The following is a 14,233-nucleotide window of genomic DNA, read 5'->3' on the forward strand; positions in this document are numbered from 1 at the left end:
ATTATACCATTCCTGTGTTTAAAACCCTTCAAAGGATCCCATTATACATCAAATAAAATTTAATGATCTGGCCCCTCAGGACACTGCAAGAGTTACATTCTAGTTCTACTATTTGTTGTATATATGTTGAACAAGTTACTTAATTTGCTAAAACTCACTTCCCTTGGCTTTATAATAGGAATAATAATCTAAATAACAGGAGTCGTTGAAGGATTAAATAAGATAATTCATGTTAAACATTTAGTATAATCCCTGATTCTCAATGATCACTTAATAAGTGTTAATGACATTTTTATAATCACTAAGAAAAAAACGGGCTTTCTGCTGAAATGGTCAGGTAAAGTTTAAATCAAAGTCAAACTAGCAGAAAGCTTGTTATGAAGATCTTTCACTTTGAAGTTATTTGGAGTTCTGATAACAACTTCATTGTGCAATCATTTGATTCTAACAAAATGTTAAGTTTCTATAAACAAAATAAGATAGTAAGTATATTATAGGACCAGAATCAAAACTGTTTTTTCTGAGTTCTTTTTCACATGGCTTTTTCGGGCTTTAAGAAATCTTTTTCTCTGCTGGGTCTGGTGGTACACCTGTAATCCCAGCAGTTTGTGAGGATGGCAAGTTCAAGGCTAGTCTCAGAAACTTGGTGAGGCCCTAAGAAACTTAGCAAGACTCTGTCGTGAAAAATATAAAAGGGACTGGGGATGTGACTTAGTGTTTAAGCACCTCTGGGTTTAATCCCCAGTATCTGTACCCCACCCCCCAAAAAAGAAATCTTTTTCTCTACACAATGAATTTTTATTTCTTTATGCCTTAAATAATTTCTACAGTTTATTCATTATCACATAGGCCAACAAATGATTGTATGGTCTACCATGTCTTTGCATTGTGGTTTAGATGTGAATTGTCCCCCAAAAAATTTCTGTGTGAATGCAGGAATGCTCAGATGTAAAGTTATTGGATTGTAAGAACTGTAACCTATGCAGTCAATCCTAATTTGAATGAACTGGGTGGTAATCGTAGGCATGTAGGTCATGGCCTGAGAGGGTGGGTCACTAGAGGTGTACCTTGGGAGGATTGTTCTTCCTGTGGCCTCTCTCTCTCTCTCTCTCTCTCTCTCTCTCTCTCTCTCTCTCTCTCTCTCTCTCTCCTTCCTGAGCCTGCATAGTCTCTCTCTCTCTAGTCTCTCTCCCTTTCTCTCTTTCTCTCTCTCTCTCTCTCTCTCGCCTTCCTGAGCCTGCCATGAACTAAGCAACTTTCTTCTGATGGGCCCTTCATCCATGGTGTGCTTCTTCACCTTGATGATCCAAAGGAATGCAACCGTCATCTGTGAACTGAGACTTCTGAAACTATAATCCCCAAATAAACTTTTCCTCCTCTAAAGTTGTTCTTGCCTGGTGTTTGACTACAGCAATGAAAAAGCTAACTAAAACACTCAGTAAATACAAAGAACACAGGTGTCTTGCTACTAGACTCATTCCAAGGACTTTCTCCCTTTTTGACTTTGAAGAAAGAACTTGCCATGTTGCAAGAGAAGCTATGGACAGGGCCATGTGGCAAGGAACTTTAGCAGCTGAGGGTAAACAAGAGGTTAAGGCCCTCAGTCCTACAGTCACAAGGAAATGGTTCTGCAAACAACCCAGAGGAGTGTGAAAGTAGATTCTAACTCAAACTTCAGATGAGAACACAGTTCAACTGATACCTTGAGTGCAGCCTTGTGAGATTCTAAATAAAGGAACCAACTAAGCTGTGCTTATACTCATGACCCATGAAAATCAGGAGAGAATAAATCTCTATGTAGTAATTTGTTATGCTGCAATAGATAACTGGAACAATAGCTACTTATTGGTTTCTGCATAACTTTGTGTTTACTTTTGCACGAAAACAGTAAAGTTGAGTAGTTACAACACAGATCATATGATCTGTCAACCCTAAAATATTTACCACCTGACCCTTTATAGGAAAAGTGTGCTGACTTCTGCTTTATAATGAACTTCCTGAACAGGGGCATTCTTAGAGGAATACAATAGGTGGTAGAGGACTCAAAAGATCATAAGATGGACATAGTATATATTTCTGCAGCTTCACTTTCACTGTAATTTTTGTCAGGCACATAGCCATCCAACTAGGAATTATATTTCCCTCCCTCCTTTAGAGCTATTTCAGTCCTGTGACTTTCACCAATGAATTATAACTGAAACAGACTTAGAGCTGAGTCAGCTTTGAATGAGAAGACAAGGATTATATTGCTTTAAGGATTAGGGAGAATAAAATGAAAGGAAACTAGTTCCCTGAATGCCCTTGTGGAGCACTAGAATGGACATGCCCTTGACATTGAGACTGTTACATTGGAAATAAAGCATCTTATTTGAGCAACTGTATTTGGGGTCAAATTAAGTGGTAAACAGCAGTTTAACCTAGAGTCTAACTAATAATTTTTAACTGGGCAGAATATAAAATATATTTTAAAGATCTAAGTATTTTGCAAAGTATATAGTTCAGACTACATGTAAATGTTGAAGAGAAAAAAATGAAAAAACAAAAAATGCTTGCAGCTAGATAAATTCTCAGAGCTATGAGAAATAAATATTTCTCCTTCTCTCCCAATGTGGCCACTTGGAAAGAAAAATTTGAGAAACCAGAGTGTATATTGTAAAATTTCCCTGAAGTCTTCACATGATATCTTTCCTATTGTTGAATAAGAGAGCTAGGACAATTCTGACTTGTTCAGGCTCATTAGTCAGAAGCTGCTCAGGAATTAAAATTTAAGTTTCATATCAGTCACTTTTGCTTCCCTAAAACTTTGATTTTTGCTATCATTATGCAAATAGTCTACTCAATAGACCAGCCTCATTTAATGCTAAAATTAGAAATGCATTAATTTGAAGGATTTTATAGTAAAGTTTAATGGCATTTATAATTTTGGAGAATTTAGGGGATTTTTATCATCTTCCCCTCCCCCCCACACCCTTGAAATCTTTTTGAAGCTCCTTTGCATCTCTCTCAAGTATGAGGTTGCACTAGCTGAGGCCTATAATCCAAGTCCAAGTAATGGCAATTCTCACAACCCGCTTTGTCTTATTTAAAAGGGGAAATTATTAGTTTTTATTTCAAAAGAAATAGTCTGCTAAGATAAGAAAGGGGTAGCAAGTCCAGTCTATAAATCTGCAAGGAAGAGGATGCTACAGGATTAGAGGCACTGTTTTAATCTCCAAGGCGAGAAAATTAATGAATATATAATAATGTTCCCTTAGTGAAACTAGAGTTCAGTCACTTTTAGCATTTTTTAAATGAGAATTTGAGACTCTAATTTTTTAAATGACTTGATTTTTAGAAATATTTGTTCTTCAAAAACATAGGTAAAAAAAAATCTAGGTAAAAGAAAGCAGAGGATAGCAATAGATGGTAAATTTAATAGTTGCATTTATTTTTTATCGATGTTTTCTTTTGGATTTTTTATTTGACAAATAAAAATTGTATATGCATTTATTTTGGAAATTAAGTTTTGAAGAACACAATATATCCTACCTGAATTGTTTAAGGAAAAGTCAATAAAGTTTTTCTCATCTATAATAAATGTAGATTTGCAGGGAGAAATGGAGTTCAGTGATTTCTCAAGGTCTTCCCTCATGTCTCCTTGCTTCTGATATTTCTAGTTATCCTTTGTGCTCTATTGGTAGTACAAATTGCAGATTCTTCCTGCAGGTTTAACCAGGTTGGGTACTTTCAGACAAAGCACAAAACTGTCCCCAGAAAAAGCCAGCTTTAACAATTCACCTCAGACACTCCAGCATCCCTCCCCATCCAAGACTGTGGCTATGCTTTGGCAGAGAAGCAGGGTAATTTTCCAAATGATCAGAGAAAGGGTGACTCATGCATCTGAGACCCTGTACTTTACATTACAATCCAGCCTACTGCATGCTGATGTAAGTGGCTCTGTGATCATCGGGATACTTTGGAAATATCGGCTGAATGAATTAATGGAGTACATAAATAGTTTTTTCTCCCTTTGCCTCCCTTCCCTTATTTGCACAGCACTAACTGAAATCACTTTAAACCTCAAGTTGTACAAGAGAAGTTTTCAAACAGCTTAAACCAAATACACTGGTAGTTCCACTAGGAAATAGCTACCTCTCTTCAGTGGAGGATCTCCTAGAGTTACTGATCACTTTATTCACTGACCAGGAGATGTACATGAGAAGAATAAAAGCCTAATAACTAGCCAGGGACCCAGATTTCTGTCACCCAGAAGGCTAGAGCAAGTTGTCTCATTGCTGTGAAGAGATTTATGATGGTCATGAAGTTGACCTAGACATGCTTCTGGGTACCAATGATGCAAAGACTGAAAATAATTACATTCCTACCAAATTTTGAGGTTATTTATGTGACAGAGGCAAATGAAGCTCTTCAGGGAGACATCAACAACATTCTTATATTGAGATGTGTTCAGTATGTATAGATTTTGTGAGCTCATTACCCAAAGGACTTTAATTTCCTGCTGAGTGTGTCTTGATTAAAGACATATACACAGACACATATACACACTGCCTACAGGAGAAGAGTCTCCACTGATGGGGAACAAGTCAGTGACAAAGTTTAAGAAGTCTCCCTTTACATGGTGTGGGTTGTTGTTAAGTTATCGCAAATGTTCTATCTGGTCAAAAATCTGAAAAAGCTCACAGAGATTGGAAAGAATGCAGACAAGATGCAGAGAGCCATGCAGAAAGCTCTTCAATAACATTCGAGTTGAACATTCCCTATGCAACCAAGACTGTGTCCTTAGATGCGGAGTGCAACGTGAGGGATCTGTTTCATCTCCATAGAGTGATAATTTATAACTAGCCTTGCTATCTTGTGGCAGAATGCCCTGTGAAACCTTAAAGCACAGGTCCCTCTTTGTCAGAGTTTTAGTGTTTCCTACTGCAAAGTATGTTCTATCTTTTACTTGTGTGATCTGAAGTAACTAGAGTAGTAAAAAAAAAAAAAGTCAGCAGATGTATCGACTTTGTGGACTTGCAAATTACCCAGTGCAGACATTCTTCACACAGAAGGCTTGGAGTACTCTGGGGGTACCCACCTTTGCTCGATATGCTATTAACCTCCCTCATATGTTTGGGTCAGCGCTCTTGTAAAGTTCTGCCTGGCAGGCTCAGATGTGTTGATAGGTGCCCTAAGCTGATAGACCAGTAGAGTGTGACCACCATCTGTGGGGTTATTCCTTCAGGCACTCAATGAGAATGTGCCCAAATGCATTGATTTTACAGTGCTGTACTTCTATACTAGCTCCCAGGAATCTCTCCTCTCATGTCTAATTGTCCAGGATCATTTTTCTTGAGTAATGTCATCCTCATAAATGCATCTTTCCTTTTAGATCTCTTTTCTTTAGTTTACACTTTCAGTTAAATTTATAATCAAGATACTTTCAAAATATTTTAATTCTTCTATTTTAACTCCAAGGTCTATGCAGGGGATCCAGGTTACAAATGAAATTTTCTTTCCATAGAATATTTCTTGAGATGTGAAAAATTCCCTATAATTAAATAATTACTCATTTCATAGGCTTCCTAAGACAAATATGTCCTTTAGGTTTTTTAAAGGAAGCCACCTTTACTCAATGAGCTGCTCTGTGTAGGGTATCACAAAGAACACTTGCAGGGAGTGAAAGTTTCATAAGGGAAGAAATGCTTCTTCCTCTCCACATACTCCCCTGTTGTTCCTCTTTCTTGCTCCCCCATATCCCTTAAGGAAGAATGATTTGCTACTGTTCATTCATTTATAAAATGTTCATTGGCCATGTTTAGTGATGGGCAGAGCAATTGCAAGGAGTCTGTGGCCATCCATGCATGGTGCTCCTCCTCTCTTGGCCTTATTCATTCCTCTCTGTGGGTTGGAATTTCCAATGAACTAGGAGTCCCTTGAAGTCTGACCATCTTTCTGTGCATTAGCAAGCCATCATTGCTTTATTTTCATGCCATGTAGCTGGAAAGAACTAAAGTTAGTCCAAAATTTGAGCTGAATGTAAGGTGTGTGAAGAAGCGGAACTGATGGGGCAGGAGCATCCTCCTTAGGCCATAAGAATGAACCACGTGCTGTAACCCAACTTTACAAAGTTCTGGACGCCTTTGTCGCTTTGCTTCCCATTTGTGCTTTCCATCTGCTATCCAGATTTCCATATGCAGCTCTCTTGGGAATGTGGAGTTGAAGAGTGATGGGCAGGAATGTATTTGGACATTTTAGAGGTTCTTGAGTCAAGTGCCATTAGTGCAATCACAATTTCACCTCTGTCCCTTACAGCTCTTATTAGTAGATCTATCTTCTTTCTCTATTGTAAACTTTTGTAGAGAGACATGGACAAACATATCAAAAGCATCACTCATACCTTTTAACTCTCAAGTGGGCATTGAGTAAGAGGAGAAAGCTTTGGAATCAATGACTCTGGCTCACTCTGAAGAAGACCACTTTGACACTGCCAACCTTCCATTACAAATAATCAAAATTCCAACTTTCGCAAAAGCAGAGGAGAGACATCACTGAGTCAGTTTCAAAAGTTCATTGGTTATCTACCTACCACAACACACCAGTGGGAGGTTTTGCTTCCAGCTCCTGGCAGGAGGGAAACTGACCTCAAACTCACCTTCCTCTATATTGAGAGAATTTGAACTTCAGTCTCTTTCAGCTCCCTAGAAAACTAAGAGGTCTGAAATGTCCCCTTGGTAGCCATGATTTTGTCTTTTAGCCTTTTGCTTGGTTTGTGGAAGGAAAAGAACAATTGGAAACATTGCTCCTCTTTCCAAAGCATTTAAAATACAACCCACAGTTTCTTTATCCATTCATCAATTGAAGGGCATCTGTGGTATATATACACAATGGAATATTACTCAGCCCATAAAGAAGAATAAAATTATGGCATTTGCTGGTAAATGGATGAAGGTGGAAAATATCATGCTAAGTGAAACAGGTCAAGCCCAAACCACCAAAGGCTGAATGTTTTCTCTGCTAAGTGCATGACAATATATAACAAGGGAGTTGGCGGGGGGAAGAGAGAATGAAGGAACTTTGGATGGTGTAGAGGAAAAAGGGGTGGGAGGGGGTGGGGATGGAAAAACAGTAGAATGAAACAGACAGTATTACCCTATATATATGTATGATTACGTGAATGGTGTGAATCTACATTGTGTACAACCATAGGAATGAAAAGTTGTACCCCATTTGTGTACAATGAATCAAAATGTGTCTGTAAAAATAAAAATATTTTAATTAAAAAAGGTAAACTAAAAAATAATAATAATAATAATAAAATAAAATGCAACCCAGCAAACTAGGAAACCAAGAAAAAAAGGATGAGATATTAACTGACAGATCAAGTTACCTTTCTGTGCTCCAATAACAGATGTCCAAGCCACTTAAGGGCTACCTTTGTGCTTCCTTTTCTAAAAGGGTTTGGTCATCTGCAAGTAGGGCTGATTCACATCATATAAAACCCATGGGATTTGCTTAAGGCAAGGGAATGAATGAATTAAAGGATTCTTCCATATGTTATTTCACCCTGAAGTATTTAACCCATCCCAATGTGTATCAAAAGCAGAAGAAACTTATCCTACGATGCCAAATTGTTTCTGCCTCAAACAATTAACTACTACCATGCCTGAATCAACATAAATGTTTATTGGTTGAACTTCGTCCACAAAATGTGTCATAGGCAGGACAAAAAACGTTTTAATTGTATTAGTGGCATTTAGCTTTAAAGAACATGCAGCATTTCAATTCCCTGCAGGGGACTCTGAAATGTTTTAGGATATGTTTCAGAGTAATTAAACTTGTTTGCCTCTTTCTGCTTCTCCTTCAGGACTGACATTGTGGGGGTGGAGAGCCAGATGGCAGGCGGTTTCCTCCGCCAGACCAATCAGCATGTCCTCAATTTTATGCCCCCTTCAGCCACAGCTTGTTCCCAGCTTCCTCCCTACATGAATCATCAGTCCTAGGACAGTCAGAGTGGGAACCACAGACCACCAAGAACTTACCCTTCGCCCAGAGAGAAACTCTTCAGATCCTAAATGGTAGTACCAGAGATGCCCAGGAGAGCCCTGGTATATTCTAAAGTGAGACCAATGCTGCAAAAATATAATAAATAAATGAATAAATCAACTGTTGCTTTGCACACATACTCAAGTGTCTTCACTTATTAAAGAAGAAGGAGGAGAAGAAAAGAGCTGGATGTGTAGCTCAAAGGTAGAGCGCATGTCTGATATGCTTGAGGACCTGGGTTTGATTCCCAGCATTATAAAAAAAAGTGTGTGTTGGGAGAGAAATGGACAAAGATGTGTGAGTGTGTGAGTGTGTGTGTGAGTGTGTGTATACATGCACACATATGTGTGTTTAAGGGCCTTATATTTAAGTAAAAAATGCCTAAAGGGTTTTGATAGCTTCAAGATTATCATATTCAAATAGGTTGCTGGACAAAGCCTTAACTGGAAAATTCTGTTTGCTTAGTCATTTATTCATTTATACATTTATTTATCCACTAACCACTTATTAGAGCAGCAAGTGAGGTACTTCCAGAATTCTCTTATTCTGCTTGTGTATCAGGATCTACAGTAAAGGCATTGTCCCAGGTCCTTAGGTGAAGGTTGATCAGGGAGCAAAGAGGCTGTTCCTGCTGACTCCTCCAGCAGTTTTTTGTAAGGAACAAAAAATGAGAAACATCAGTGCGGATCATTTCTGAGGGGCAATGATTGGTCCTTGATTGATCAGACACAGAATTACTTTCAACTCCTTAGATAATGAGAATATCAATCAATAGATATGTAAAACAGTGCAGTTCTGACAATAAAGAGTTACTACTTGTTTTATTCCAGTTAATGTGCTAGGTACTAGGACACTATTCAAAATAAATAAGACTGGGTCTCATCTCTATGACCTTAATATCAGGTTGAACATCACCCAGATTAATGGGGCAGTAGGTGTAAAACTAAATACATCTACCACAACAATGACCCACTCAAAGTGTGTAGCACTTTATATTCTACGAAGACTTTTCACACACCTTTACTCATTGGATTCTAACAGTATTTTTATTTAGTAATTGGACAAATGTGATTTCTATTTTAAAGATGAACAAACTATAACTAAGATACCTCAGTCACTTATCAAGTCACGTAGCTAAACTCAGACCAGAACTCAAAATTTCTGACCCCTAGATTAGGACCCTTGATAGAGTGCCAATTATCAATTTTTGCTTTTTGACTCCACATTATTCTTTTGGTGGCTTCATAATGGTTGGAATTCCCTTAAGCTTTTCCCCTTTGTGTGAGAACCATAGTAATGTTTCATTGTAGAAAGTGCTGGAGGGATGATGAGAGAAGGGACTCGCTAACAGGTTCCAGCAACCCACTGGTATGGGTGTGAGGGAACCTGATGGTCCTTTGCTTCATCCCTGTACCTGAGCACACAGTCCCTTGGTGAACTTGCAAGCCTGACCTCACCTAGAGATCACTTTCCCACGGTGCTCTCAACACAGATAAATGATACTCTAGACCTATTTCTCAAAACAATACCTCCATCCCCTCTCCATTCCCCCTCAGCTGCCCAAGCACTATGACTCACCTGCTTTCTGCCCTTCAGATTTGCCTCCCAACCTAGATACCAGGTGTGCCAAGCCTCAAACCCACTGTGGCTCATCTACTTCCTCGAAGGTCACTTTCTGGCATGCACAACCAGAAAACTCTCCCATCCAGTGGACTGCGGCTACACCTCAACTACGTATGAACAGGAGGGGGAAGCTCCTTCAAGTTTATCCTCCCTCCAGCACTCTCCCTCAGCCGTGTGGTATCCTACAAAGTTCTCTACTTAAATCACTGTGTGATTTCTCTCTCTGGATAGGACCTAGATTGACACACTCATCAAATACTGCTGTGGACTCACAGACAATGTAGAGGAAAGAGTTAAAATTTCTTATGGGTAGCAATCTTGTCCTATATCTTTGATCACTGCAAGCACCTGCTTATTTGATGCCTGACACATAGAAAGTCCTGAATATGGACTGATTAACTGAGCACAATTAAAGTTAATTTTAACACTTCTGTTTGATGGGATGTAATAACAGCTCCTTGAGATGTCCAGCATGCAGGAAGGAGTCAGAAATTTGTTCATGCATATTACCATTTATTTGCTTAATAAATTAATTGACTTCTGACTGGGAGCATCAGCATTGACCCTAACCAGGAGGTCAAGTGTTTGGCTGCTACTAGAGAATAAACTAAGGGAATACTTGGGAAGAAAGAATGAAAACAGCACAAAAAATGTCTGAAAAGAACTAGGAAAATACAAAGTGATCCAACCATTTCTAAGGCTCAGAGAAGATAAGTGACTTGCCCAATGTCATGTGACGCCTTCTTGGCAGAACCAGGAATAGAAAACAGGTCTCAAAATGCTGAGTTCGAACCCTGGCCATAACATTGCAATGCTTCTCCAGGTGGAGTGGGGAGGGACAGTGACACACTATGCCATCTCAGTAAGTGGTAAAGAGTACCCCAACACATGGTTTTCCCTTCCCTGTACTTCTAAAAAGAGTTCATTGTGGAGGATCCAAAAAATTCCCCTGCCAGTGCTATTGCCTTTTGTTAAACAGCTAGCAATCTGTCAAATATGTTGAACTAAGGATTAGATTCCCTGGAGGTAATCAGTCACCTTTAAACCACAGCATCCCAAACTTTTGAATCAAAGCATAATGTTCCCTGTCCTACCTTCCCCAAGGCATCACTGGTTTCTATGCTGTGGTCTTACAGCCAGATGTAAAGCCTCTCCAGCTCTCCTACCTTGGTTTACTTAACAGGACATTTGGCTATTTCTGATCAAGTATTTTTCCAGGGGCCCAAGGCATGGAATATTTGCACAGGGAGAGACAGCAGAGCCTGTTCCGCATACTCCTCTGAAGCTTCCCCAAAAGCATGACTTCTAATATGAGTCCTATAATGAATGTATAGGCATAAGTGTCACACCGTGTTTCATTAATTTTTCATCAACAGATGGGTCACATATGAGCTCATGAGGGGAATGGATGTAGCAAGGGTTCTATGAGCTAAACCAAGCCATATTTAGAATGTCTTTGTTGGCCATCATCAGGAAGAGGCCTGTGCTGATTAATTGATTTGGTATGTGCATACACCTCTGTGCTGGAAAGCAAGAGGCACATGAGTCCAGAGGAAATGTGCCTGCCCTTGAACGTCCTGGGAGAGGCCAGATGCTCTGCAAGGAGTTTCAGTGATATGGTAGCTGCAATTCGCAGGCCAGATCTAACTGAAGATGTGCCTTACTAGAGTTTCAGGTGCATGGGAAATAGAATTCCCCTTGCAGAGGATTCTGGGGCAATGAGGATGGCTCTATTTGCCTGGTCCAATGAAATCAATGAGGAAGGGCACTGCCAGGATTGGAAATACTTACTTAGACTGTGTACTTCATAGCCTGGGTTTGCTTTTAAGAACCAGTGCTGAGATATTTTCTGACTTGATGGTTTTCCTTGAAGCCAATATTTTTACCCCTTTCTTCTCTCCTGACTCTCTGAATTCTTGCATACATACTGCTCTAGAGATCTAAGCTTTCCTCAGGAAACACCCTTCTTTTACTTTTGTCTTATTATTCATTTATTCAAGGGACATTGTGCCTAGGCTCAGGGAATACAACAGCCCTTCATGAGACTTCCTGGTTAGCCAAGATCTTGTCAGCCTCTCATAACACCTCACGTAGATTCTGAAGCAAATTCAGAAGGGTGAACTTCTAGACCTGATGTCATTGAGCTTGAGAAGTGTACAATTAAAATCTTATATTTTATTATATATGTTAAGTCTCAACAAAATTGACTAAAATAAAAAATAAGTCCAAGTTTATTTTAAGTTAATTTTCAAACAAAGCTAAATTTCACCATCTAGGAAGTGCATCCCAATGGAACAAACTGGGCCATGCCAAGGTCTGAGTCCTAGCCAGCTGCTGGGCCTTTGCAGTCAGTCTCCATCCCTGGCCCCAGGCAACCACTGAGCTGCTTTCTGCCAGTATAGATCAGTTTCTCCTGTCCTTGAGCTCCACAGAAGTGAGAAGTGCACAGTATATTCTCTTTTGTGCCTGGCTTTTGTTGTTGTTCAGCCTGATTTTAAGATGTATTATACACGATATTATTTGTATCCAAAGTTTGCTTCTCTTGCAAACAGGGTTCAACTGTGAAGATATGCTGTGAAATATTTAAGAAATGTTTATCTCATCATCTATGGATGAATTTATGGATTATTTGCAGTTAGGAGCTATTGTAGATAAAGCTGTTATGAAAAATTCTCTTTGGGGAAACACGTTTTCCTTTCTTTGTGAAAAGGCCTAGAGCTAGAACCAACGAGTTGTATGCAAAATGTTTGCTTAATGTTCAGGAAACTGCCACGCTGTTTTCTGAAGTAATTGTACCATATTACATTCTCATCACTGTTCTATGAGGGGTCTTACTGATCTACATCCTCACCAACACTTGGTATTGTCAGTCTTTCTAATCTAATTTTTCTAGTAGATGTACAGAGATTTAATTTGCATTTCCATGATAACCATTATGAGGTGGAACAATTTTTCATGCACTATTGACCAACCATGTAACTTTTTTTGAGAATTGTCTTTTCAACTATTTTGTTCTTGATAGTCTACTTACTGTTGCTCTTTAAGAGTTGTTTATTTTTATTTTGGAAGCAGCTCCTTTGTCACATATATTTACTAGCAAATATTTTCTGTCAGCACCTTGTCTTCAAAAAACAAACTGCTTTATTTTTTGAGATTCTTCTCATCAATTTTTTACTCCTATGGTTTGTACATTCTACATCTCAAGAGATATTTGCCTTGTCCAGAGTCAGTGTTCAGTTCTATAGTTTTACTTTTATATTTAAACATATATTTATTTCAAGATAATTTTGACAACTGGTATGAGAGAGGGTCAAAATTCATTTATTGTTAAATGGATATTCCATTTTTATAGCATCATTTGTTTAAAGAATACCTTTCCCTGATTGAATTATTTTGGTGCCTTTGTCAAAATCATTTGACCATTGATTATTTTTGTTGGGCTTTATTTGGTTATATATATATATATATATATATTTACACACACACACACACAAATATATACAAACCAAATGTTGTTTCTTATACCAAATCCACATTAGATGATAACTGTAGCTGTGTAGTAAATCATGAAATAAATTTTATTATTCTAAGATATTCTAGGTAATTTGAGTTTAGGTGCTTAGGATATTCTAGGGAATTTGAGATTTCCTATAAATTTTAGAATGAGTGTCAACTCCTACAAAAGAAAAGTCTAGGATTTCCATTGAGATTACATTTAATCTATATAGATCAATTTGGGAAGAATTCATATCTTAATAATATTGAGCTATCATTTATTTGAATCTTCCTTAATTTCTCTCAGCAGTGTTGTATAATTTTCAATGTACTGGTCTACTTATCTTGTTAAACTTATCCCTTAGAGTTTATTACTTTAGAGCTACATTAAATGGTGTTTTTTTTTTTAATATTGAATTACAATACCTGATCTAAAATTATGCTACCAAGCTATAATAACAAAAACAGCATTGCACTGACATCAAAACAGACCTGAAGACCTTAAATGGTGTTTTTATATTTCATTTTCTTATATATAAAAACACAATTGATATTTTGAATTCAATCTTTATCCTGTAACCTTGATACATACTCACTTCTTAGTTCTAGTAGTTTTTTACATGATATTGAGTATGTCTTTAGATTTTAACATGTGATGATATAGTATAAGAAAAATTATGGTTTCACTTATTCCTTTATGATCTCTATGCATTTCTCATTTACCTCATTATACTCACTATGGACTCCAGGACAATATAGAATAGAAATGATAAGGACAAACAATCTTGCCTTGTTACCTGTCTGAAAGGTATGATCCTTTTACCCTTACATAAAATATTAACTATAAACTTTTGGTATGTACCATTGATGAGACTGAAAAGTTTTTTGTTGAGAATTTTTGTCATAAATGAGTATTGAAGTTAAACAAATTTTTAAGTGGAAAATAGGTTTTTATTTCATCTTTATTTTATTGATATAGTGGATTACACTGATTTTTAAAAATGTTTATTAGTTTAACATAGTTATACATACTATTGGGACTCATTGTGATATGATTATACAAGCGTGAAATGTAATTTGCTCCCATTCA

The sequence above is a fragment of the Sciurus vulgaris genome (assembly GCF_902686455.1).
Source record: "Sciurus vulgaris genome assembly, chromosome: 6".
NCBI lineage: Eukaryota > Metazoa > Chordata > Mammalia > Rodentia > Sciuridae > Sciurus > Sciurus vulgaris.